Genomic DNA, 27,910 nt, shown 5'->3' on the forward strand with positions numbered 1-27,910 from the left:
TTTGCATGTACTTATGTATGTATGTATGCAGTATTTCTATAGCGCAACCCAAGCTAAGTGCAGTGGAGCGCTGTACAGGGGTAAAGACATGTACTAAGTCAGCGAGTGGAAGAAGAGGTGGCTGGTTTGTTGACTGATAATACATTAAAGAGAATGTGTTGGATCGGACATCCTTAATGTGGTTTCCCTAAACGTTTTGTCTTCCATCGTCCTGTTTTTGCTGACTTCGTTTTTGCTGGCTTCTGGATTTGTGTACTTTACCACTGCTAACCAGTGCTAAAGTGCTTGCGCTCTCTCTTTTAAACATGGTAACGAAAATAGTTTACACTCATTTTGCATATTTAAATTACTTGTAATTCCCAGGGAAAGTGGTACTACATGTACCCAAGGCCTGTAACTTAAATGTTACTAGAAGGCCTGCAGCACTGCTTGTGCCACCCACTTAATTCGCCCTTTCAACACGCCTGTCAGGCTTGCCATTGCAGCCTGTGTGTGCTATTTTAAACTGCCATTTCGACCTGGCAAGATACACCTGTTGCCATGACTAGAACTCCCTTTTGAATACATATAAGTCACCCCTTGGGAAGGCCTTAAACAGCCCAGAGGGCATGGTTCAGTGTATTTAAAATGTTAGACATGTACTTTTAAGTTTTACATGTCCTTTAAGGAAAAACCCCTATCTCTACCTCTCCCATATGATAACATTGGGAAAACTTATTACATTTAACATTGATAATTTTCAAATGGGAACATGTCAAATTTTGGTGTCAGGATGTGTGAGTTGGCATTTTCTTGTCCTAACAATTTGGTGCCTGTTTCCTGTATCTTGGGTCACATGACTAGCTATAGCTGGCAGTTAGTCTTTGTGTATTGCTTCCAGACAGTGAGGCAAAGGGCAGTAGGTGTTGGCAGGATGGTCCATCTCTGACTTGATGAGCGGGAGGAGATGTCCCCCACCACACTTGCACATCACAAAGGCTCTGCCTGAGCACACTCACAAAGAATTTGATACTAGTCTTTTGTGACCCCAGAAAAGCTGGGGCCAGGGCAGGGAGGAAAGAAATTCCAGACAGCTCTGGGGGTAGAAACCTCCAGAACCTTCTCCTACCCCAAAGTGGCCACCACGTTTAAATAATGGATACTCAGACCCAACTCTTCAGTACACCTCTGAACCTGTGGAAGACTCAGAAGGACTGCAGTGCCACTCTGGAAGAAGGGCTGCCTGAGTGAAAAGGACAGCACCTTCATCTTGGTCCCAGGACCACCAGAGTGACTCCAAGAGCTAGTTGGCTGGCCTTCTGATCAGAGCCTCAGGGACACCAAAGGCTACAACCACCTTAAACCAGCACCTTGCCTCTGCTTGCTGTGAGTCCCACCCCCAGATTGTGCCACCCCAGTCCTAGAACCTTGGAAGTGAGCCTTAAGGTGCTCTGCCAGTCCAGCTTTTGTCCTGTGGTCAGAACTGATGCACCACGATGCATCTCTTCACAGCTCAACTCAAAAACTCTGCAGCGTGACGCATCCCAGACGCCGGATCTTGCATCACACCACGCACTCTCCTCAGGACCGCTGCTATGTGACCAATCCTCAACGCAGGCCTTAGCATCGCAAGCCCCTCATTGACGGCATCCTCAACGATGGCATAGGACTCCACATCGCAACCCCTCGGTATCACCGCTTTGCAATGCATCCTCGATGTGGGATCTCGCAACCAGGATTTAAGGTACTTTGTTCAGTGGGCCTAACTTGGTCCTTGTATCCGTCCGCGCTCAATTGTGGTCAAGGCAAACTTGTGACTTTGTCACGGTCCGGCGTGACCAGATAACGACATTTGACAGTTTGTGCTTACGGACACTTTTTTCACTTAAAACTTTCAAATTGCTTATCTCCAGTTCTACTGATTGAGGCCAAAAATACATAAATTCAAATAATTTATAACATTTTACTCTAGTTTTCTAAATTGGTGTGAGATCTCTCTTGTATTGTGTTTCCACTTTATTACTGTTTGAAGTGCTGCATAAATACTCTACACATTGCCTATAAGTTAAGCATGATTGCTTTTGTGCCAAGCGACCAGAGGGTTAAGCACAGGTTAATTTGAAGTTTGCTTGTATTTCACCTTGACATATATTGTGGTTACTGCTTAAGTAGGGTTTCACTTCCTTCAGTCAATGGTGCCGATCACAATCCGGTAAAAACCGGGTACGAACCGTCGGACGGAGCATATTCTCCGTCCGACGCGTACCCGGTCGTCAAAATATACAAACATGGAATTACGATTCGCACGGGTACACCATTACCGTACGAATCGTAAAAAAGACCGACCGAACAAAAAACACCTACCAATGCGAACCGGGAAAGCGCCGACCTGACGTCGGGACGCACGCAGCCAGCCATTCACGACCCAGGAATCACGATTCGCACCGACGTCACCCCGCACGGTGAATATTTTGCGGCAGCCAAAAACTGCCGGGAAATCAGGACGACGCGAACAAGGACCACCAGTACGCGACGGACAGACGGCGACGCGAACAAGGAGGACCAGTACGTGACGGACACACAGGACGACGCCACCAAGGAGGACCCGTACGCGACAGGACGACGCGATCACGGAGGACCCGTACGCGACAGGACGACGCGAGCAAGGAGTACCAGTACGCGACGGACAGACATGGACCCGAACCTACGAGTCATCCCTGCCCTCATAGCAGTACACCTCCTCTACAGGTTACGACGCAGACGCCGCAGAAGGTCAGAATAACTAAGGGAGGGGGGAAAGTGGGGTGGGGTGGGGGTGGCACGACCAGGGCAGGCCACAAAACAACCACATGAGTGACACACTACACATGGCCTGGACATACCTGACTCCCATGCCCTGGTCACCACGAGGGGGTGGGGGCGTGTCCTGATAATCCAGCGACCGCCACAACGGAAGTCCGTCACCACGCGAACCGGCAACACAACCAGACAGGTACGTCCCGTACCCACGCCTGAAGAGCGTGGGTACGAGTCGGACCACGCCCACACACGTCACCCCAACAATGGCGGGACGGATCGCACCCACGTGGCAAAGGCCTGGGTTCGGGCCGCACAAACATCACATAGCGTGGGGACGGATATGTACGGACCCTACCCCCACCCCGTATGCAAGGAGCGTACCCCCCAGCCCAACAGTGCAAGTACGACCCGTACCCCCACCCGCGGACGTACGGAGCGTACCCCCAGCCCAACAGTGTAAGTACGACCCGTACCCCCACCCGCGGACGTACGGAGCGTACCCCCAGCCCAACAGTGTAAGTACGACCCGTACCCCCACCCGCGGACGTACGGAGCGTACCCCCAGCCCAACAGTGTAAGTACGACCCGTACCCCCACCCGCGGACGCACGGAGCGTACCCCCAGCCCAACAGTGTAAGTACGACCCGTACCCCCACCCGCGGACGTACGGAGCGTACCCCCAGCCCAACAGTGTAAGTACGACCCGTACCCCCACCCGCGAATGCAAGGAGCGTACCCCCCTGCCCAACAGTGTAAGTACGACCCGTACCCCCACCCGCGTATGCATGGAGCGTACCCCCCATGCCAACAGTGTAAGTACGACTCGAACCCCCACCCACGAATGCAAGGAGCGTACCCCCCTGCCCAACAGTGTAAGTACGACCCGTACCCCCACCCGCGTATGCATGGAGCGTACCCCCATGCCAACAGTGTAAGTACGACTCGAACCCCCACCCGCGAATGCAAGGAGCGTACCCCCCTGCCCAACAGTGTAAGTACGACCCGTACCCCCACCCGCGTATGCATGGAGCGTACCCCCCATGCCAACAGTGTAAGTACGACTCGAACCCCCACCCACGAATGCAAGGAGCGTACCCCCCTGCCCAACAGTGTAAGTATGACCCGTACCCACACCCGCGGACGTACGGAGCGTACCCCCACCACACCAGTGTCAGTAGACTCGTACCCTCACCTCTAATGCAGTGTGCGTAACCCCACCGTGTATGTGCCAAGCGCACATATCCAGAAATCGGAGGTGTGTGTGCAGAGTCCACCCAGCAGTGCCCTGAGACAGGAGTGGTGGGTGTGGAGTCCTCCCAGCAGTGCCCTGAGACAGGAGGGGTGGGTGCCCATCACTCCCAGCAGTGCCCAGAGACAGGAGGGGTGTGTGCAGAGTCCTCCCAGCAGTGCCCTGAGACAGGAGGGGTGGGTGCAGAGTCCTCCCAGCAGTGCCCTGAGACAGGAGGGGTGGGTGTGGAGTCCTCCCAGCAGTGCCCTGACACAGGAGGGGTGTGTGCAGAGTCCTCCCAGCAGTGTCCAGACACAGGAGGGGTGGGTGTGGAGTCCTCCCAGCAGTGTCCAGACCCAGGAGGGGTGTGTGCAGAGTCCTCCCAGCAGTGTCCAGACCCAGGAGGGGTGGGTGGTGAGTCCTCCCAGCAGTGCCCTGAGACAGGAGGGGTGGGTGCAGAGACCTCCCAGCAGTGCCCTGAGACAGGAGGGGTGGGTGGTGAGTCCTCCCAGCAGTGCCCTGAGACAGGAGGGGTGGGTGGTGAGTCCTCCCAGCAGTGCCCAGAGACAGGAGGGGTGGGTGCAGAGACCTCCCAGCAGTGCCCTGAGACAGGAGGGGTGTGTGCAGAGTCCTCCCAGCAGTGTCCAGACCCAGGAGGGGTGTGTGCAGAGTCCTCCCAGCAGTGTCCAGACCCAGGAGGGGTGGGTGCAGAGTCCTCCCAGCAGTGCCCAGAGACAGGAGGGGTGTGTGCAGAGTCCTCCCAGCAGTGTCCAGACCCAGGAGGGGTGGGTGCAGAGTCCTCCCAGCAGTGTCCACACCCAGGAGGGGTGTAACACATGTGTGTGATGCCACAATTACCCACATCCATACTGCCTACAAGGGAACATGTCCCCATGAACTCATGTCAACTGACTCCACACACAAGTACAGTGATCACCAAGGATGCCACGATTGTTGCAGGTGGAGACATGGCCATGCATGCATGGCCAAAGTAGAAGGGCTCCGTCACACACACAGCTCATGTACACACAGCTCTGCGCCAAACATTGGGAACACCCTGCAGGGAAGAAACTGGGTACACAGAGGAAGGAATACACCCTGGGACAATTGAACCATGCAGTAACTGCTGACATGACCTAAGGAAGTTAGCCAACACCTTGTGATGGCACACAGATCCTAGGGTGGCCCCAAAGAGCAGAACACTACTACAAATCCCACACACCCAAAGCCTTAAACACCACCCAAAACAATGTAGCAGCCCCACCAACACCAATACCACCATAGCAGGAGTGTGAGAATGACAACAAAAATAAGCTTTATTCAGCATGAGCACAATGTCCGTGGATCAAAGGCAGTTCAAAGTCAACAAAGGCCATAGGGCAGTCAATGATTCCCAGCTGCATGGGGGACACAGTGGGATGTGTGTCCCCTACCTTGCCTGCACAGTCAAATGCCATCGTCTTCCATACTGGTGAGGGCATCAGGGGGGGGGGAAGCAACAGGCACCGCAGGGACATCAGGGCAAAGGGGCGGCGTTGTGGGTGCAGGGATGGAGGACTCAACCACAGGGGGTGTGTCATGGCCAAAGGCGGAGGCCAGGATGGCACTACACACCTTAGCAAGGTCCTCCAGGGAGTCCCCTGCACCCGAAGTGACCTCAGGCCCCAAGGAGGGGGGGGGTTCAGAGGGATGGGTTGCAGCGCCACCGGGGGAGGGTGGAGACAGGGGGGGAGACTCAACCACCCTGACCGAGGACTTCCTTGACTGCTTGCGTGGTGGCGTAACTGTGGGGCTCAGGGACAGAGCGGCCACGAAGGAGTCCTTGGGGGAGATGTGGCCAGGAGAGCTGAGGGGAGGGGATTTGGAGGGAGTGGATTGTGTGGAATGCGGACTCCCACTCTGGCTGCGTGTCACACGTTTGCCCCCCGACCCAGTGGGTGTGCCTATCTCACCCTGTGTGTGCGTGTCAGGAGGAGTGCGGTGGACCTTCCCTGCTGGTGTGGTGCCTGTGTCTGTTGTGGTGGGTGCATGCCGACGTCTGGGTGTACGTGGGACAGGCATGGAAGTGGGAAGTGTGGATGGGGCAGGGGTAGGTGGGGGGAGGTCGCGCTGCAGGAGACCCACTGCTGCAGTCAGTGTGGAGTCTAGGGACCTCAGCAAGTTGCGTTGGTCAGCCTGCAAAGAATGAATGCCCTCCAAGAATGCCTCGATGTTGGTGAGGGTTTTCCCGTGGGAATGGAGGACATTCAGGATCGCAGCCTGACCAACCTGCATTTGCCGCTGGATGTCCATAGACTCAGCATTGGCGGCAGCAGTGGAGACAGGGGCAGGGGGTGCGGTGCCTGGCAGGAAGGAGACATGCGGTGACCGGGCACGCTGGGAAGGGACACGAGCAAGTGGGAGGCGGTTGGTGGGAACTGAGGGGGCGGTGGCAGGTGTTGTTCCACTGTCAGCTGCTGGTGCAGCCTCCGCCAACTCTGAGACATCCTCCTCGGACCTGTCAGCTTCGTAGTCTGATGTGCCAGTCGACAGGTCCTCGGCCACACTATCCTCCGCCTCTGTCCCACTCGATGTGCCAGCCCCGATGTCACGGCTGCCACTGGTGCTCGGTCCCTCCGCCTGGTCCGTGTCCATGTCTCCCTCTGTGTCCCCCGACGATGCTGTGGGCAGGGTGGAGAGACAGAAATTAATCAGACACCTGTACACATCTGTCACATGAGTCCAATCTACATAGTCAACATTGCATAGCCTGAAGAGGCAGATCCCTAACATCTGCAAAACAAGGTACCGATGTAGGGCATGAAACACAGTTGGTTGAGCCACCATGCCACTGAAATACCATGGAGAGCATGAGACAATAGCTGATGACAGGAAACGGAGTCTGACATAGCACCCAGGCCCTGGGGACAATCCTGCACTGCCTCTGCACCACACAGCGTTTGTGAAAATACCTATGACCAGGGACAATATCCATGAACTTGAGACACATGCTGCATAGGTAATGCTGCAAACATGCCCAACATAACTCGGTCACTGCACCTTGCGTGTGTGTCCAGTAACATCACACACTGTCCAGACCCAGCAATTAGGAATCAGGATTTGACACATAGGCATTGCCCGCCCCAAGCAACCCCCACACGATGCTAATTGCTGAGACACAGGTGGCACCAACATCTCATAGTCTGGGTGATAAACACAGTGGTAGGCAAAAGGCAAGATTGGACGCAAAACAGCAAAGGTGCGCCTGTACAAATAATGAGGTACCAGTGCCCATCCTCAGATGAGTATAACAAGACACACAGGCACTGGCAACTGTGAGTATGAAGAGGGACAATCAGGTCAGGCTGCACAGTGGACACCTGTACATAATAGCACGTCTATATACATGGTGACAGGGGACAGTGGCACAGAGCACAACCTACGCTGTAGACAGTGAGAGTGTCCACGTTGATGATGACACAAACAACACTGAGGATAAGGTGCCCCAGGGGACAGTATTGGGCACGCAACTACATGCTACTGAATGGGAATGACTGCTACACACGTCACCATCCCTGCACTATGCGTAGCGCACACTCATGCACATCATGTCACAGGCCACTACATAGGACATGCGCGCTGTAAGGCATGACACATGAGAGACCAACTCCCATGTCTGGAGCCAGCATCAGTGCCAACTGACATGGAACCCACATGCAGTGAACTTGACAGTTCACAGGCAAGGTCCCACAACCTGTTACCCACCACCACCACCCATGATGCTACAGTCATTGTTCTCGTGGACAAAGCGCCAGCCTACATTACCTTGTGAAGGAGTGACTACACACAGACCAGGGAACACATTGCAAGGAGGGGAAGGGTGGCAGGGGCGCAGCGCTACACTTGGGCAAACTGGATGGGCACAGCACCTTTAAACCCTGCCAGTGAATTAATGCCACTGTGCCCTTACAAATGCCGGTGACACACAACAAACGCACATGTACCTACCCCCTTCCGCCTGCTGCATCGCCTGTAAGCGCCTCTCCAGGTCTGGAAAGACCACCGGCAGCACACGCCTGTGGAGGTGGGTCAGACGGCGGCGGCCGCGGTTCTTGTGGCTCTCAGGTGAGTCCCCCAGCAGGAGCCGTGCAATCCTCCGCGTCCAGCACCGGATATCCTGCCAGCGTTTCCTCACCTGGGACAGGCTCCGCCTCCGACCATCCACACGCCTCACGGCACTGACGGCGGTCAGCCAGATCTGCTCCTTGGCAGTGGCGCCTACCTGTGAGGGAGTACAAGTGACACCACATCAATACACCAGCCACATGTCACAGAGAGACATATGTGAACATAATAGCTGGTTACTACATGGCATGTAATGCAGCCAACGCATTGCACCTCTGTCATAGGGACATCATCCTCTGGTGAGGGAAAAGGCAGTACGTGCCATAGTGGGTACTCAGGTGGAATGATGGCAATGTCACAATCAATGATCAAGGCTCACACTGTGCATCACACCCACACCTCCTGTCTCAGGGCACTGCTGGGAGGACTCTGCACACACACCTCCTGTCTCAGGGCACTGCTGGGAGGACTCTGCACACACACCTCCTGTCTCAGGGCACTGCTGGGAGGACTCTGCACACACCCCTCCTGTCTCAGGGCACTGCTGGGAGGACTCTGCACACACCCCTCCTGTCTCAGGGCACTGCTGGGAGACATCAGGCACCCCCCCCCTGGTACCCCCCCGACAGTACATGGCATGTGTGTCACACCGGGTCACAATGCCTGAAGACACAGTCACAACATAGGGACAGTCTGTGGCAGTGGCCTATGCACTCACCTGATACCCTGGTCGCCCATACAGCATGGGGTACTGTGGGAGGATCACATCCAGCAGAGCCATGTTCTCCTCCAGGGTGAATGGCTGTGTCCTCTCCACAGCCCTTGACATGGTTCCAGGGAATCAGTAGCAGCAGCTTGGTCGACAAATGCAAAGATGTGCAGGCAAGTAATCCCTCATGGGACCTGGCTGCCTTATATGTGGCCTTCTGCCCAGTCTCATGCACAGGAGTACAGAGTGATTGGTCACTCACATTTGCATCCTATGTTTCCACCAATCCCTTCAAACCTAGCAGTCTGTGGGTTCTCTATCGGTTTCATTCTCCTGCATGATGTCAGCCCCACAAACACATTGCAACAAAGTAGAAGAATTCCAACTGACTTCTGCTGTGCACCTTCCAGAACAAAATCGAAATTTGAACCTGGTCGCCATGACAACCAGCATGCATGTAGGCCTTAATACTTGTCCCCTATGTAATTAGGAGAATCACACACAGGTACGGTGCGTTTCCGGGCCCTAGGGCACCCCAAATGCATGGCAACGGCCCGTACATGCATGCCTACGTTCAAAATCACTATGGGTCTGCACGCGTATGCGTACACGTAGTGGTACGGACCGTACAAATGCCTGTACGCTCACTATCACTATGGTTCTGCACGCGTATGCGTACTCGTTGTGGTACGGACCGTACAAATGCCTGTACGCTCACTATCACTATGGGTCTGTGTACCCGTAGTGATAGTGAGCGTACATGCGAGTGTACGGTCCGTACCACTACGTGTACGCATACGCGTGCAGAACCATAGTGATAGTGAGCGTAGATGCGAGCGTACGGTCCGTACCACTACGTGTACGCATACGCGTGCAGAACCATAGTGATAGTGAGCGTACAGGCATTTGTACGGTCCGTACCACAACGAGTACGCATACGCGTGCAGACCCATAGTGAGAGGGCCGTACACTCGCATGTACGCTCACTATCACTATGGGTCTGCACGCGTATGCGTACTCGTTGTGGTACGGACCGTACAAATGCCTGTACGCTCACTATCACTATGGTTCTGCACGCGTATGCGTACTCGTTGTGGTACGGACCGTACAAATGCCTGTACGCTCACTATCACTATGGTTCTGCACGCGTATGCGTACACGTAGTGGTACGGACCGTACACTCGCATCTACGCTCACTATCACTATGGTTCTGCACGCGTATGCGTACTCGTTGTGGTACGGACCGTACAAATGCCTGTACGCTCGCCATCACGATGGGTACACATACGGCAGCACTCCCACAGTGATTGGGGAACATACACAGGCCCTCTTAGCAGCAGTACGCCGGTTTGTACACATCACTGTGGTGATAGTCGACACACAGGTAGGAATAGGGCGGACATACTTGTCCATGGATGGACATACTTGTCCAGGAATGGACATCAAGGCATCGTCTGTGCATTACTACATGTGTGGGGCACAGGTGTGACAGGCTGTGATGTGGAACATGCCTCCTGAGTGGAGGAGGCACCAGATGTATGATGAGATGTGTACAGGTGTACTGTGTGAGGGTGCAATGTGTGCCAGGCATGCCCTTGACTCCTTTGACATGTGTGCATGTCGTACTGCGCACTTGGGGTGAGCGTCACTGGCATGGCACGGACACCAACACACGGAAGTGTCCCATGATGCCCGGTACAGGGGTCATGACACCTGACTTGTCACTACCCACAGTGCACAATGTGACTATGTCATTTATGTGTCCGGGATTTACATCAGGTTGATGTTGTAGCACCCTCAAAAGCTGCAGCCGTTGCAGCAACCAACATGTGTCTGTGTGTAGATTGTCATTGCACACTGTTCCGCACACCATGCCACATGTGGTATCTGATGTGAGGTGCACATGTATGCATGGGACACGGAGTAGCGTGACAAGGCCATGTCAGCAAACTCACAAGGAATGTGTGGGGAGTCATGACATGTGCACCTTCATGGCAAGGTGTGTGGGCTGGACTAGTGTAATGTCATGTGACCTGTGGCTCAAGTGTTCCGCTGCCAGTCTCTGCAATCAGCATCACACTTCTGCTGATGTGTGGGTGTATGTCACTCCTGTCTTGCGTCGGGCAGTGCACTTGCACTGGGACACAGCTATTCCCATGGCGTGGCATGGGGAGGTTCTCAATCACCGTGTGTAGCTGGGTCTTGGAAGGAGTGTCACCTTGCATCCATACGTGTCCTGGGCATGTAGCACATGCCTGACTCCCTATGTGGCATGTGTGTATTGGCAGATTTACATGTGCTCAGTAGACTTGAGTTGTTCTCGTAGTGCACTCACTCTTCCTTGTCACTTCCAAATTACTGCAGAGCGCCTCCTGTTGCCCGAAGAATTCCAGACTTGGCCACCATGTAGGAGAATGACAGGATCCGGCTCTACCGCTTCACCCAACCGTTGATTCTGGAGCTGACGGCGAGACTGGCACCACACCTGCAACCGCAGCACAGGTATCCTACGGCACTGACACCCCAGCTGAAGGTAATGGCTGCCCTACATTTCCTTGCCACGGGTACCTTCCAATATACCATAGCTCATGTTGGTGGCATGTCCCAGAGCATGTTCAGCGGTGTGCTGCATGATTTCTTGGAGGCCATGTTGATTCACCTGGATGACTTCATCAAGTTCCCAACCCCTGAACAGATGACTGAGGTCAAACGTGGTTTCTATGCCCTGGGAGGAATGCCCCATGTCATTGGGTCCATAGATGGGACACATGTAGGTTTGGTACCACCACACGCACGGGAGGTGGCGTACCGCAATCGGAAGCACTACCACTCCATCAATGCCCTTGTGGTGTGTCTGTCCAACATGGTGATTTCACATGTCTGTGCACGTTTTCCAGGATCAGCACACGATGCCTACATCATGAGGCGTAGCGGGATGCCTGATATGATGATGCAGCTGCGCAACGAACGTGCATGTGTTGTTGGTGGGTACAGTCTGTCTGTCCTGTATTCTGTTTGGCCGAGCAGCACTACCGCTTCGCCTGTTCTAACGATATCCATGTGCTTTCCATTTAGGGGACGCTGGCTATCCCAACATGCCTTGGCTGCTGACACCTCTCCGCAACCCCATCACGCCGGCCCAGCTCCGCTACAACACCGCCCATGGCCGGACAAGGCGAGTGATAGAGAGGACGTTTGGCATGCTGAAGAGCCGATTCCGGTGCCTCCACAAGACCGGCGGCGCACTCCCATATGCCCCGGCGAAGGTCTGCAAGATCTTCATGGTCTGCTGCATGCTGCACAACATGGCAGTTGAAAGAGCTGTGCCCCTCATCCTGGATCAAGATGACGAGGACCATCCACCCGTGGAGGACGAAGGGCTTGGCAATGGGGCTAGTGATGTGGAGGATGTGGAGCCGCAAGAGGACATCCGGACTCGGCTCATACGCGACTTCTTTGCTTAGTGGTGAGTACCAGGGTCTGAGTGTGCACGCATTGGTCCCCGTGTGGCATGCGTTGTGATGTGTGTCTCCACCTGCATGTATGGCACGTGGGTCAGAGGTGTGTGTGGGTGTGTCACTGGAGTGATGGTGGCAGTGATGGTAGTATTTCCCCAGGCATAATTGTGACCTAGCATGTTGTCATACATACATGTGTCGAGTACATGCACATGCAAGTGGCTGTGCTTCTTGTGGCTGACTTCTTGTGTGTCTCTCTTCCCCAGGTACCTGCGCATGCCGTTTGCTGGTTGCATTGTTGTGGCACTGCTATTCCTCATGGACATGGCATCGTGGGCTGACTCAGCGTTACAGGCACGGACACGTTTGGAAGTCTCCATGGGGTAAGGGATGCATCTGGGATGTATTGGGTGTGGCAGTTGTTCACGATGTGTGCACACTGCCCCGGTCGGGGTTTGGGTCCTCTGCAGACATGTGGCATCCCCATGGGACACGACATGCAGCTGGGTACACCTGAATAGATGGGCTGCCTGGTTGTCAGTCATCAGTGATGGGATGGTGGATTGTGATGAAGGCATCAATGTGTGTGACACTGCCCTCGGACACATACGGTTAACATTGTCTTGACATGGCGTGGGACTTCCACATCAGCGGATGTATGGTGTATGGCAGGCTCTCCGTGAGCAGCTGTGGGTATTTAGCTATTATCCGACACTTGTGTGCCAGTTCCATGGCTATCACGCATTTGTGCTGCAGAAGGGGGGTGCCAGTGTTGGAGCCACATGTTACTCCACATGATGTGTTCATGTGTACTTCAAGTTGCCTCTGCAATCCCAAACACATGACTATTAAAGGTGTCCCTATGCCTCCAAGGTGCCTCTTCTCAGTCAATGCTGGTGTGTTGGCACGGTGCATCCTGCATGTCTGGCATGGTATTCCCTGATTGTGGCTATGTGTCAATGTGTCGAGTGGCAAGATGCAAGCTGTGTGTGTGTGCTGAGACTGTGTAATGGGCATGATGTCCATGACTGTGTGGGTATTGTGACATGTGCCATCCCCATGCATCCAACGTTGTCCATGACCCCATTCTCTGCATCCACCGGACTCAAGCTTGCAGGACATGGTTCTGCCACCTGTCTACACGTACCTGGGTGCCCCCCAGGACACGGGCCAGGATCCCTGACCTCTGCGCATGACTGTTGCTGTACTCAATGTGTCTGTCAGCACGGTTGTTCGGCCACCCCCTCAGCTGGTTCTGACCATCACGGGTGTGTATGGTGCTCCATGTCTGTCTTGCCTAGAAAACTGTGACCCATGTGTCCTGTGCCAGACTCAGGCCCCAGGGTGTGGATGGTTGAAGTGAACAGATGACTCAGGCATGTTTAGACTGTACAAGACACATGTTAGGTAATAATGCTACCAGCAGGCATCTACTCTTAATAGTGTGATTTATTATTGGGGGGGGGGGGCCAAGTGAGGGCCTTTCCGGGATTAGGGAATCCAAAGTTCAGTAGGGGAGTTGGTGTCCTTGCCATTGGAAATCCTCAGAGTCCATGCCACAGTCTTTGTCAACATTGGTCAGCCAGTGACCAGCAGGGCCATGTGGCAGAGAATGTCTCTTGATGCTGTGATGCTGTTGCTCCAGTGGGCCAGGTGCCAGGCCAGGTGTCCTGGGAGATGGTGATGTAGCAGCCACCCTCACGGTCCTTTCCGTGGACGACCCGGCTTCCTGCGGGGAACCTCAGCAGCAGGCCGTGACGACGTCTGGGATGCTCCGTCGGATGTTTCCTCCTCCTCCTCATGATCCCTCCCTGTGGGTGGTGATGTTCTCCGCCTTCTGGCACAGGGAGGGTCGGCCATGGTGTCGGCCATCCGACGGAGTTCAGCGTGAATCCCCTGGGACGCCGTCACTTGCTCAGCCTGTCTGTCCTCCATCCTCCGTTGGTGTAGCTGTAGACAGGCTATTAGCTCCGCATGTTGCTGGGCCTGCTGGACCTTGATCCCCTCGAGGACGGACACAACCTGGGCCATGCCCGTGGTGTCCTGCCGGTATGAGTCCAGGATGTTACGGACATGGGAAAATACCGGATCCCCAGCCAACTGGTCAGGCTCGCGCCTCCGCCGCTCTCCACTCCCACCACCCCTGCCCACTTGCGCCTGGCCTGCACTTGTGGGCACATGGGGTCTCCGGGACCCCTGAGGGGTGGCATTGGCGTTGTCGCCTGCCTCCTCCTGGGTGCCCGGGACACCGTGTCCCTCCTGGCGAGCCTGGCTGCATTGTGGTGTTGGGGCAGGGATCCTGGGTGTCTCCTGGGATGTGGCAGGAGTGGGGGTGGTGGTTGGCACGGTTGTACCTGACGCAGGTGCTGCAGGTGGTTGGACACCAGAGGGGCCAGGTCGGTCGGGGTCGTCCGCAGAGTGGTGAGAGTGGTCGCTGCCGGTGGGATCGGTCTCCTGCAGATCCGGGTCCTGTGAGTGTTCCCCCCCAGTGTTGGGGGGTGCAGCACGACGTTGACCTGTGTGTGAGAGAGACAATGTTACTTTTGATCCATGCAACATCCATGTTTCATCCGTTACAAAGTTGGCACATTTCCTCTTGGAATTAGGATCTGTCTTGCATTCCACTCACAGTGCACTTGTGCATGTGTGTGTCCCTTGGGCACCAATTTGGCCCCTTTAACTATGTGTGGCACAGTCTTACTTGCTGCGTCAAGTGTGACTGCAGTCAGCAGTGGAGTGTGCATGTGTGCCGAGCTATGCGTTTGCGCCTTCCTTGTAGCACTGTACATGTGCACATGGAGTGGATCCACACACTCATATGATGCAGGTGGCTGTCCTTGTGCTCGTGTACAGGTTGTAACATGGCCCTGCGTTTTGCCATGATGAAGAGGGGGGGTTCTGGCACTGGGCACCCTTGTCTACATGCACGCAGTCCACCTGCTGACGAGCAGACATTCCCACACACCAAAGGACTGATTTGCTCTCCCTGTGTCTCCCTCCTTCTCTGTCCCCCTCTCCCTCCCTCTCTGTCCCCCTCTCCCTCCCTCTGTGTCCCCCTCTCCCTCCCTCTGTGTCCCCCTCTCCCTCCCTCTGTGTCCCCCTCTCCCTCCCTCTGTGTGTCAGCCTCCTCCCTCTGTCCATCTTCCTGAGTCTCCCTCCCTCTGTGTCCCCCTCTCCCTCCCTCTGTGTGTCAGCCTCCTCCCTCTGTCCATCTTCCTGTGTCTCCCTCCCTCTGTGTCCCCCTCTCCCTCCCTCTGTGTGTCAGCCTCCTCCCTCTGTCCATCTTCCTGTGTCTCCCTCCCTCTCTGTCCCCCTCTCCCTCCCTCTCTGTCCCCCTCTCCCTCCCTCTCTGTCCCCCTCTCCCTCCCTCTGTGTGTCAGCCTCCTCCCTCTGTCCATCTTCCTGTGTCCCCCTCCCTCTCTGTCCCCCTCTCCCTCCCTCTCTGTCCCCCTCTCCCTCCCTCTGTGTGTCAGCCTCCTCCCTCTGTCCATCTTCCTGTGTCTCCCTCCCTCTCAGTCCCCCTCTCCCTCCCTCTGTGTCCCCCTCTCCCTCCCTCCGTGTGTCACCCTCTGTCACCTTGGCCCAGCTTCCTGGGCACACACTGTTAGCAGATCTTTGAGTGGCCCTTGGCCTGTTGATGTGAGTTTGTTTCTGATCTCCAGGCACCCATTTTGTCTGCTGTGTGTCTGTGCGCTGCTGCTGTGGTGGTGTGTGCTGCCACTCTTTCACACTGTTGGCTGTTCATTAGCTGCTGGCATGTGCAAAACAGTGCCTTCACCCCCATGTGTTGATGCAAGGCATCCGCCATTTGCTGGCAAGTCATTCCTGTGTTGGGACACAGTGTTTGTCTGGCTGTGACCTAGGCCATATGGGCAGAGGGCATTGTTGTCTGCTTTGGAGTCGCACTATGTGATTCTTGGTGCCCACACTCCCGCCATCCGGGTTACCGTGTCATGTGTTGTTGTCTTCTGTGGCCTGTGACTTGACATTGTCCAGCTGGGTGCATGGGGCATGGTGGCAGCAGTGGCATGTGCCTGCTCATGGAGTGTGGTTGAGTAATGCGATGGCTTGTGGTGTTTGCGTGCCTGTTATTAATTTTGGTTGTGGTTGCAGTTCCCCCCATGTGAGGTGCGTTGTTTGTGTACTCACCCGGGTCTCGGAGTCCTTCTACTCCTTCAACTGCCTCCACCGGCAGTATGGCCATCACCCTCTCCTCCCAGGGATGGTACTGTACGGGTCTGCGGGAGGGCCCTCCTCCGGTGGCCTTGGCCTGGTCGTGTTCCTCCTGTCTCTTGGCTCTGACCCTCCTCCGCAGATCGTACCACCTGTTCTGGCAATCCTGCTTGGTCCTCCTGGTGTCCGCAACAGCATTCACAGCATCGACGATGGTCTGCCACATGGCTGTTTTGGCTGCCTGGCTGGTGCTTCTGACCAATGTTCCAAAGATCTGTGGCTCGACTCTGAGGATTTGATCAACAAGGACCTCCAACTCTCGGTGACTGAACTTTGGATTCTTGGTAGTGGGCATGGTGAGGGGTGTGGGTGGGGATGGTGTGGGTGTGGGGGGTGTGTGGATGTTGGGGGGGGTGTGGATGGTTGTGTGTGTGTGTGAATGTGATGAGAGGGTGTTTGTGAGGGTGGTCGTGTGAAGGTGTGCAAGTGTAAGATGTGGTGTCGCTTGTAGTCTGGTTCTGTGGTGTCTGGCAGCAGTGGGTCTGTTGCAAAGGCTCATGGTTTGTGTGTGTGGGCCCTTTTTATTGGTCCATGGGTGGGTGTGGCAGTGTTTGAATTTTGGGTGGGTGTGTTATAAGGAGTGGTGGTGTATTGGGCCTCTGTTTGTTTTTGACAGTTGCAGGTCAGTGATTGTGTTATTTTAGTGGTTGTTGGCCATATTTAGTGGCTGTGTGCCTTTCGAATGGTGTATTGTTGAGTTGTTTTGTTTTGTCCTTGTTGTGTACGTGCGTTTTGAGCGTGTGTACGGTGTGTACTTGGGCCATTTGGTTGTACGATTTGGTCCTTGTGTGTGGCTTTGTACGACTCGTACATGCGGTTGTGATGTTGGGGCATGGGGTGCGCTCCGTACTTAGGAGGTTGTGTTGGGGGTGCGCCAGGAACGTACTGGGGTGGGGGTACGACTGGAACGTACTGGGGTGTACATAGACGGTGGTACGACACGTACAGGGGTGGGGGGGTGTACATTGACGGTGGTACGACACGTACTGGGGTGGGGGTACGACTGGAACGTACTGGGGTGTACATAGACGGTGGTACGACACGTACAGGGGTGGGGGGGTGTACATAGACGGTGGTACGACACGTACAGGGGTGGGGGGTGTACATTGACGGTGGTACGACACGTACTGGGGTGGGGGGGTGTACATTGACGGTGGTACGACACGTACAGGGGTGGGGGGGTGTACATTGACGGTGGTACGACACGTACTGGGGTGGGGGTACGACTGGAACGTACTGGGGTGTACATAGACGGTGGTACGACACGTACAGGGGTGGGGGGGTGTACATAGACGGTGGTACGACACGTACAGGGGTGGGGGGTGTACATTGACGGTGGTACGACACGTACAGGGGTGGGGGGGTGTACATTGACGGTGGTACGACACGTACTGGGGTGGGGGTACGACTGGAACGTACTGGGGTGTACATAGACGGTGGTACGACACGTACAGGGGTGGGGGGGTGTACATAGACGGTGGTACGACACGTACAGGGGTGGGGGGTGTACATTGACGGTGGTACGACACGTACAGGGGTGGGGGGGTGTACATTGACGGTGGTACGACACGTACTGGGGTGGGGGGGTGTACATTGACGGTGGTACGACACGTACAGGGGTGGGGGGGTGTACATTGACGGTGGTACGACACGTACTGGGGTGGGGGTACGACTGGAACGTACTGGGGTGTACATAGACGGTGGTACGACACGTACAGGGGTGGGGGGTGTACATTGACGGTGGTACGACACGTACAGGGGTGGGGGGGTGTACATTGACGGTGGTACGACACGTACTGGGGTGGGGGTACGACTGGAACGTACTGGGGTGTACATAGACGGTGGTACGACACGTACAGGGGTGGGGGGTGTACATTGACGGTGGTACGACACGTACAGGGGTGGGGGGGTGTACATTGACGGTGGTACGACACGTACTGGGGTGGGGGTACGACTGGAACGTACTGGGGTGTACATAGACGGTGGTACGACACGTACAGGGGTGGGGGGTGTACATTGACGGTGGTACGACACGTACAGGGGTGGGGGGGTGTACATTGACGGTGGTACGACACGTACTGGGGTGGGGGTACGACTGGAACGTACTGGGGTGTACATAGACGGTGGTACGACACGTACAGGGGTGGGGGGGTGTACATTGACGGTGGTACGACACGTACAGGGGTGGGGGGGTGTACATTGACGGTGGTACGACACGTACTGGGGTGGGGGTACGACTGGAACGTACTGGGGTGTAGGTAGACGGGGCTGTGACACGTACTGGGGTGGGGGTGTGGCTCGAACGTACTGGGGTGTAGGTACACGGGGGGTACGACACGTACTGGGGTGGGGGTGCGACTGGAACGTACTGGGGTGTACATAGACGGTGGTACGACACGTACAGGGGTGGGGGGTGTACATTGACGGTGGTACGACACGTACAGGGGTGGGGGGGTGTACATTGACGGTGGTACGACACGTACTGGGGTGGGGGGGTGTACATTGACGGTGGTACGACACGTACAGGGGTGGGGGGGTGTACATTGACGGTGGTACGACACGTACTGGGGTGGGGGTACGACTGGAACGTACTGGGGTGTACATAGACGGTGGTACGACACGTACAGGGGTGGGGGGTGTACATTGACGGTGGTACGACACGTACAGGGGTGGGGGGGTGTACATTGACGGTGGTACGACACGTACTGGGGTGGGGGTACGACTGGAACGTACTGGGGTGTACATAGACGGTGGTACGACACGTACAGGGGTGGGGGGTGTACATTGACGGTGGTACGACACGTACAGGGGTGGGGGGGTGTACATTGACGGTGGTACGACACGTACTGGGGTGGGGGTACGACTGGAACGTACTGGGGTGTACATAGACGGTGGTACGACACGTACAGGGGTGGGGGGTGTACATTGACGGTGGTACGACACGTACAGGGGTGGGGGGGTGTACATTGACGGTGGTACGACACGTACTGGGGTGGGGGTACGACTGGAACGTACTGGGGTGTACATAGACGGTGGTACGACACGTACAGGGGTGGGGGGGTGTACATTGACGGTGGTACGACACGTACAGGGGTGGGGGGGTGTACATTGACGGTGGTACGACACGTACTGGGGTGGGGGTACGACTGGAACGTACTGGGGTGTAGGTAGACGGGGCTGTGACACGTACTGGGGTGGGGGTGTGGCTCGAACGTACTGGGGTGTAGGTACACGGGGGGTACGACACGTACTGGGGTGGGGGTGCGACTGGAACGTACTGGGGTGTACATAGACGGTGGTACGACACGTACAGGGGTGGGGGGTTTACATTGACGGTGGTACGACACGTACTGGGGTTGGGGTACGACTGGAACGTACTGGGGTGTACATAGACGGGTGGGGGTATACATATACGGGGGGTACGTGTCGGACGTACGGGGGCTGGGGGGAGTGTTGGGCGCGTATGCGGGCACATGTCTCCATGGTTGCTATTGGTGTTCGGTGCGGACGGTGTTTTTTCCATACGGTTGTAGGCTCGGACGCACGGGATGGATCGTGATTCCTCGGTCGGACTTGGCTTTTTACGTTTGTAAGGTAAATCGTCCGAGGACGTGTCGGACACATTTTCCGACCCGAGGACGTGTGGGGAATGATTCCCGGTGCGGGTCGTATGGACTTTTTACCATGCGAATCGTGATTGCCAGTTCGTACGGCACTTGTACGATTCGTACGGTAAAAAGACCCGATACGAGTCGCACGGGGGAATTTTTTACCGGATCGTGATCGGCACCAATAACTCAATTTCCTACAGGATGCTTCTTCAGCTCTTTACTATGTTGGTGCAGCATTGGGGCAGTCGTGATGGATATGGGGATGTTGTTCTAGATCCTGGGTGCACAGATTATAAAAGGCATGCTGTCTTGTTTTTTTCTTTTTGTCAACTCTTAGTCTGCAGTCTGATGTGTTCTCGCTGCAGCTGTGCTGAGAGCCATCAGAGATGGTGAGTTTATTTCCAAGATAACTGGATGATTGCTTGTCATGATGTCTTTGTAAATGATGCAACTGGTTTTGAAGATGGTGTGGATCATCAAGGGGAGCCAATGAAGTGCCATCAGGATGGAGGTGATGTGACTATATTTCTTCAGGCCCTGGTTATGACATGCTACAGCATATAGGATCCTCTTTAGGGGTCATAGTGTGGAGTCTGGGAGACCGTGGAGTAGGGCATTACCACCATCCGACGCAAGAGTACAAGGGCTTAAACCGTAGTTCTGAAGTTGCTTTCTGGAGAAAACAGTTTAATTTTCTTTGGAAGAGAGAGAGTTGGTGCCAGGTCATCTTAATGTGTTTTGCAGTGTGTTACCTGAAGGTGAGTTTGGTGTCCAGGATGACTTGCCATTTTGTGAAAGTTGGTGTTTAAAGCCATCAAAGTTCATGTCATTGAGATAGATTTGTACTGATGTTTGTCGTTCTTGGCTTGGCAAATAACAGGAATTCTGTTTTGGCTGGATTGAACTTCAGATAGGCACTGAACATCCAGATCTGGATGCAATGCAGGCTGTGTTTGAAGCATTGGACTAAGGCGTAGAGTTGTACATTATCAGCATAATGGTGAATCTTTAATGCTGTTAATCTGTGAGAAGAGCACAGAGTGACTTCATGTAAGACTGAAGATGATATGGGACAGTATGGAACCCTCAGGACTCCACAAGGGATAGGGATCTTTAGGAACCTGGTGTTCTGCACGTGAACAAAGTGGTATTGACTGGAAGGGAAGGAAATTAACTAGTGAAGGGTACTGCAGGTGAATTCCAGTCAACATTTCAGAGGATGTATAAAGGTGGGATAGCCGACTTTGTCAAAGGCAGGTGAGAGGTCCATCAATATCAGGAGGAAGGGGTCACCTTCATCAGTGGTCAGGAGTCTACAATGTGCAGCAATGACCATGCTGTAGAGTGATCTCACTGGTCCTTAAACAGAACAATTATTCAATAGGATAAATATAGACTAGAATCAGTACTATATTACGAGTGTCCAGCTGGACATTCAATTTAATATATCAGGACAGTTAATGATACAAGCCCAGCTATCAAGCCCCGGATCCCACGGCATTACGTGCATCGCCACTTGCCGTTGAATTATATTTTCATTCACGTATCCCAAACGCTAACATTGTGCGGTTTCGCCTGCTCCTTCCGAGCCCGTGTGCGGACATACATTCCCACACTCCAAACAAAGGCATCTTTCACAAATTCAGCCTTGTATCATTAACTGTCCTGATGATGATCCTATTATTGTTTTAAAAGGATCGAAACGTTGTCGACTAATGTAAACAGTATGCACATTAATCCAATGTGATAAATGAAGTGCAATTACTGTTTTTCTAAGTTTGTCTGAAATTATGTTCAATTTTCCACAAGCTACCTTTGTCTTGCCTGATATGTTTCTGTCTTAAATGTGCTTGTCATGTGTTTGTGTAGGATGCAGGATTGTGTCCCACTATATTGATGTGCTCTTATTTGTGTTCTTTGACATTTTTGATTTATTAAATTGAATGTCCGGCTGGACACTCGTAATATAGTATTGATTCTAGTCTATATTTATCCTATTGACTAATTGTTCTGTTTAGGGACCATTGTTCTAATACAAAACTGTTACCCAAGGTCCTTATCTACCTTTTGGGTTCCCTTGTGTCTTTGGAAATACGTAGAGTGATCTCACGCCAGACTAGAAGTCATGCAGGAGATGGCTAGCATTAATGTGATTTGGAAGTTGAATATAGATGATCTTGTTGATGGTAGGTGAATACTTGGCCAGTAGTTGGCAAAGTCATCAAGGTCTTGCATAGGTTTCTTTAGGAATGAGAGGATCTGTCATGTCTTGAGAGCTTCTGGGATGGATGCTTTGACAATAATGACTAGGGGCGAGAGAGTGCCTCCAAAGAGAGCTTAGATGAAAGAGGAAGGTAAGACATCATCTTCATAAGCAATGACTTTGATGGAGTTGATTATGTCCGTGAGATCTGCTAGAAATAGGACATTGAAAGATAACCATTACAGGATTCTATTGAACGGTGGTTGTAAGAGATGAAACAAAATTGGCGTTGTCAGAGTGCTGTCATATCTTCTGTATTTGTTCGCTAGAGAAGAAGTTGATAGCATTGCACATTTCAGTGGAGTGATGTATAGATGGGTCTGGTAGAGGGCTGATGCAGCGCTTGATTCACTTCAAAAGTGTTCTGCTTCAGTTGGTGGCTTTGTTGTTTGTCTTGGTATAGTACTTTGCCTTGGTCGCTGTCTGTGTCTTGCTCAGAGGGATTTCAGGATCAATAGGGACAGCGGAAGGTCTGTTTTTCTTCCATTTTCTTTGCTGTGTGTGCATGGTTTGTTTATTGTCAGCAATGTCTTTAGTTTGAAATCTATTTATTGAATTAGTAACAAACAAGATGCAGCAAGAGATGAGGCTCATGTCATAGGCCAACAGCCACTATATTGCTTTACACAGCATCAGGAGGACCCCAAAACAAAACCCCCTCCCTCCTCCCTTTCCCCCTCCCACACACCCCCTCCCGCCTCCTCCCCGAGAGAAATGCTAGACAGCAAAAGAAAAAGGGAAAAAACAAACCCCACAGTCCGTTACATAGTGCTATAATTCTTAACTCGCGCAATGGTGCAGTTCGGGAAGGCGCAAGAGTCGCAAAAACCTAGGGCAGGACAGCTCACGAAATTCAGTGCTCAACAAGGTAACAAATGGCTGCCACACCTCAGCAAAAGAGGCCCCGTTCCCCTGCAGCGCAAAAGAGATGCGTTCCATGCCAAGAACAAACCACAGGCGTTGCAACCACCCCTGTAAGGTTGGTGTTCTATCTGTGCCCCAATGTGCTAATATTTTCTGCAGTGTCGCTCCTAAGGCTATACCTAATTGTTTACCTTTACGGGACTTGGGGGCATAGGTGAGTCTGTCAGACACTCCCAGGATCACATAGGCAGGGAAACGTAAGAGCGTTGTGTCAAAGTGATTGTCTATCTCATCCAGCACTTGTCCAGTAAGTGGCAAGAGTCGGGCATTCCCATAAGAGATGCAAGAGTGTACCTTCTGCATCGCAGCCCCTCCAGCAAGTAGGGGAGCGATCTGATTCGTATTTGTGGAGTCGAGAGGGAGTGAGGTACCAATATGTCACGATCTTGGTGGCCGTCTCTATGCTAGATGTATTTCATGCTGTGTGTCGGGCTTTATAGTAGGCGTCCACCCATTCTTTAAGGGTCAAGGTCCTGGCCAACTCGGCCTCCCACCATCTTTGTCCCGCTGACTTGACTGCTGGTTCTGGGGGACGAAGGATATGGTAATGTTCCGTAATAAGGCATTTCGTAGAGCGTTTCGAGAGTAGCCAACATTCGTATTGGGTAATGGGTTTCTCCGTACCGGGGCAGATCTGGGGCTGCGTACCCCAGTGCCGGGTTTGGAAGTAGTGAAAGCGTTCTGTTTCGGATATGTCATAATCAGTTTTAAAGTCCTCAAAGGGACGAGGGCCCTCTGTGTCGAAAAAACACCCTAATGACTGGCGCCCAGCTAGGTCCAAATGGCTAAAAGCGGTCCAGTCAAGGCCTGGAGAGAAATCCAGATTTTCGATAATAGGGGTGAGGGTTGATGGGAAAGTTGTCAGGCCGTTGAGGGTAGCGGTTGTGTCCCAGGCGTTCAGTGTGGCGCGGACCACCGGGGAGCCGTACAGCCCCGAGGGTCTGGTAGCTTTTCAGAGGAAGGGGATTTTCCAAAGAGCCTTTTTCGCTAAAGCATGCTCCATGAAGAGCCAGCGTTTCTCAGATTCTGGCTGAGCCCATTCGAAAAGAGAACGTAGCTGGGTGGCTTTAAAGTAACGGTCGGGATCGGGTATCCCCAGTGTATGGTGGGTGGGCATGTTGTTTGGCATGTTGTATGTGAGTTTGTGACGTGTGCATTCCCAGAGTTGTGAGTTGCATGATTGTGGAGTTGAGGTGTGTGGTGTGTTCATTTGGTACTTACCAACGAGCACTGGATTTCCGTAGGTGCCATCCTGGAAGCGACAGTTGATGATGGACTGTCGGAAGATATATGAGTCATGCACACTGCCATGGTACTTGGCGACGACATTGGTGAAGAGTCCCCGGTGGTCCACTCTTGCCTGCACATTGATGGAATGCGTGTGCTTTCTGTTGCGGTAATTGTGTGCAGTGTCGGCAGGGGGCACAAGTAGGACATGTCTGCAGTCAATTGCACCCAACACGTGCGGCAATCCAGCTATGACGTAGAAGCCTTGCTTGGTCTGCAGCTGTTCCTGAGCAGTGTGGGGGAAGTATAGGTACTGGGGTACCAAGGTGATGATGGCATCCAGGACAGGTGTGAGGAACGTGGATAGGGCTGGCTGTGAGACTCCTCTGACTCTGGCAGTTGTCGGTTGGAATGTCGCAGAAGCCAACAGGTGCAGCACAGCCAGCAGCCTTGTCTGCAGAGGGATTTTGGTTGTCCGCTGTGTTGGTACCATCAGCCTGTGGGCAATGATGTTCAGGATGCGGAGGATGGTTGTCCTTTTGAGTCTGTAGTGGGCAATGACATTCTCTGGGGTTAAGTCTGTAAGGCTGGTGCGTTTCCTGAAGGTCCACTGTCTATGTCTGCGCTGCCTCTGTGGTGGTTCGGGGGGGTAGCTGGGGGAGTTCCGGGGGGGTGGCGGGCCTGGGGGTGGATGCGGTGGGTGTTGTGGTCCTGTTGGGGCGCCAAGCTCCATGATCAGTAGCTCCATGGCATCTGTTGATGTTCAGGTGTGGCTCTGGGTTGTGCTCCCTTTTCTGGTGCAGGCTGTCGTCCGACTTTACACCAGGTCAGAGCAGGTGTTAATTTCCTGCTGCTAACGTGCTTTATCACCTGTTTTGTGATCTTATCGCTGATCTGGCCGGTCGTTGAGAATGTTGTGAAGTGGTGTTTTTGCTGATTTTTGCTCGAGCACGCCTACTCTGCATCTCATTAGCGATAGTTTCCAGGGTCATCTGTGGCGATGTTTTTTGTAGCTGCTATCGTGGTTAAACTGGTGATATGGGCTGTTAGCACCAGCTTGTGAATAGAGCGATAAGTTTATTGCCAATTTGGCTGCAATAAGGTGCCGATAACTTAGCGATATGTCCTTGAGAATATGCCCCCAAGTTGGAGGTTATCTGGGAAGTTTGGAGATTTTACAGAAGACAAATTGCTATCTTGGCTGTTGAGGGACTTTTCTTCCAATTTACAACAAACAATACATTCACCAATTCCACCTTCGTATCCACCTCTGGTTCTCTGAGGTTTTCAAGAATCACCTTTTGAGCTTTTGGGGGAATTATATTGAGACGCTTATTATTGTAGTCTTTATTTTTGGTGATGACTGTGTGGCATTAGGTGAACTGGTCTCTCATGAGCCATATTTTACATTTTTCCTTCTAAGTTGGTGCTTTGCCAAAGTGCCAAACGTGACCAAAAAGTGTGTTTAGCTTTCAATACATGTCAGTCCACTTTCTTTCTTGTCTTAATGGCTAACACTACATGTTGGGATATACAGAAAGTGTACAAACTAGGTGTGGTATATATGTCTACCTATGTCTACTTCCCATCCTGTCCCTATTTGTGAACTTTACAGGTGATGTAAATGTCGTGAAGGAGTTCCTCTGACCGCAGGGTTCCAGTTGCTCGCTTCAATAGGGATGACGGCCCCAGAATGAACATAAAATGTCTGATATTTATGTTTGCAATGCAGCTACATGTGTTACCCCAAATAACTTAATATTGAACTATCTGTTAGTGGGATTTTTTCTTTTCTCAAAATACTTTTGGTTTTTCATTCGATAATATGTTGAGTTTTGCTTCAATAACCTAGTATTTTCAGAACTTTGATGAGGAAGTTTAAAAAAAGTTGGTGGTAGCAAAATTATTTACAGTAATCATGGTTAAACTCCTTTAAATTCTTCCTCTTCACAGTTCCGGAATCTACTACTTTGATTAATGCTGGAATTGTGGTGTTGTGGGTGATACATGGAGAGATAGAGTAGTAAAGCAGGGTGCACTTCTACTGTAGGATTCAGAAGAGATGGTAGGTGTGATATCGGTGTTGACTTGTGTTAACGTCCCAAGCAATAGCCCATGATTTAAGAAGGGAGCTCTAGATCCCTCCTCCCGTTCAACTGGCTGCAGGGAGACCACTTCATGGGAGGTAAAGACAAGTCTAGGACAGAACCTTTTTCAGGTCCTACAAAAAGGCTTAGTTTATACGCAATTTTCAGTTTCAATTTTAATATTTTATTATAAATTCTTCAATATGAGGGGCTCCCATCATGATGTGAGAGTGTAGAGTACAATTTGGTGTAATGCACATTATCAGTAGGTAGTCCCACCTTTGCAAGTACCTTTGTTGCTTTTATTGACAGAAACTTTTGTTTTACCATATTTATTTAAAGTTGTTAAAATGCGCAATAAACCTCTCAGTGAAATCATCATTCTTTAAGATCTAAATGCCCTGCTAATTGAATTCCAAAGTATGATATATTTAAGGGTCTTTAAAACCTAAGTTCAATGGTTACTTGTGGTAAATTCTCGTTCACAGTATTTATGCAAATTGTAGGAAAGTAGGATCTGCTTTCATGGTTGACCCCACTTTTTGCCGGTGGCATTATGTTATTCTGACTAGTCTGACTGGGATGCTCCTAATCAGGACCCCAGTCTCTGTGCTTCTTCCCTAAATTAGACCATGGTGAGTACTTAGGTACCCCCCAGATTGGCTACTGGTGTACACTTGTAAGCTCCTAGTATATGGTAATAAGGTACCCAGGGAATAGGTACACCAGGGACCCTCCATGGGCTGAAGCATGTATTTTGCCACCCATGGGAGACCACTCAAATTGTGACCACAGGCCTGCCATTGCAACCTGTGTGAGCTGGTGCTAGCACCATTTACAACAGATATACTTTGTTTTTATATCTGAGGTCACTGCAGTTAAAATTTAGAAGTCACCCCTAAGGCAGGCCTTTCAATCCTGAAGACAGGGTGCTTGGTTATAAGTGTGAGGGTGCATGACACCCCTAAAATCCACAGAGTCCATTCTCCGGGGTTTTAAGTGCATCAGCCATTACGTTACATAGAGTGGCCATGCATCTTTACGCAATGCCTAACTCTAAACTGGCAGTAACGAACCCTGGCGTGTTTGGTATCAAACATGTTGGAATCATACCTCCAACACCATAAACAGTGTTGGAGGTATGATTCCATGCACTGTAAAGCTCCTCTAGGCTGCCCTATGTGCTCCCGGTACCAGTCTTCTCAACCCGGACAACAAACTGTGGCTGCTGCCGACCAGAGACAGGATTCTGCCCTCCTGCTGTTGAGCCAAGCTCGAGCAGGAGAAG

The 27,910-nt window shown here is 52.7% G+C and overlaps 1 protein-coding gene across 7 annotated transcripts in view; it reads left to right on the forward strand.

Moving 5' to 3' along the window:
* OSBPL5 (oxysterol binding protein like 5) overlaps nt 1-27,910 on the forward strand; it is a 1,218,591-nt gene that overhangs the window by 973,432 nt on the left and 217,249 nt on the right. The window lies entirely within an intron of this gene.

Source organism: Triturus cristatus, chromosome 3_1, assembly GCF_964204655.1.
Source record: "Triturus cristatus chromosome 3_1, aTriCri1.1, whole genome shotgun sequence".
Lineage (NCBI taxonomy): Eukaryota > Metazoa > Chordata > Amphibia > Caudata > Salamandridae > Triturus > Triturus cristatus.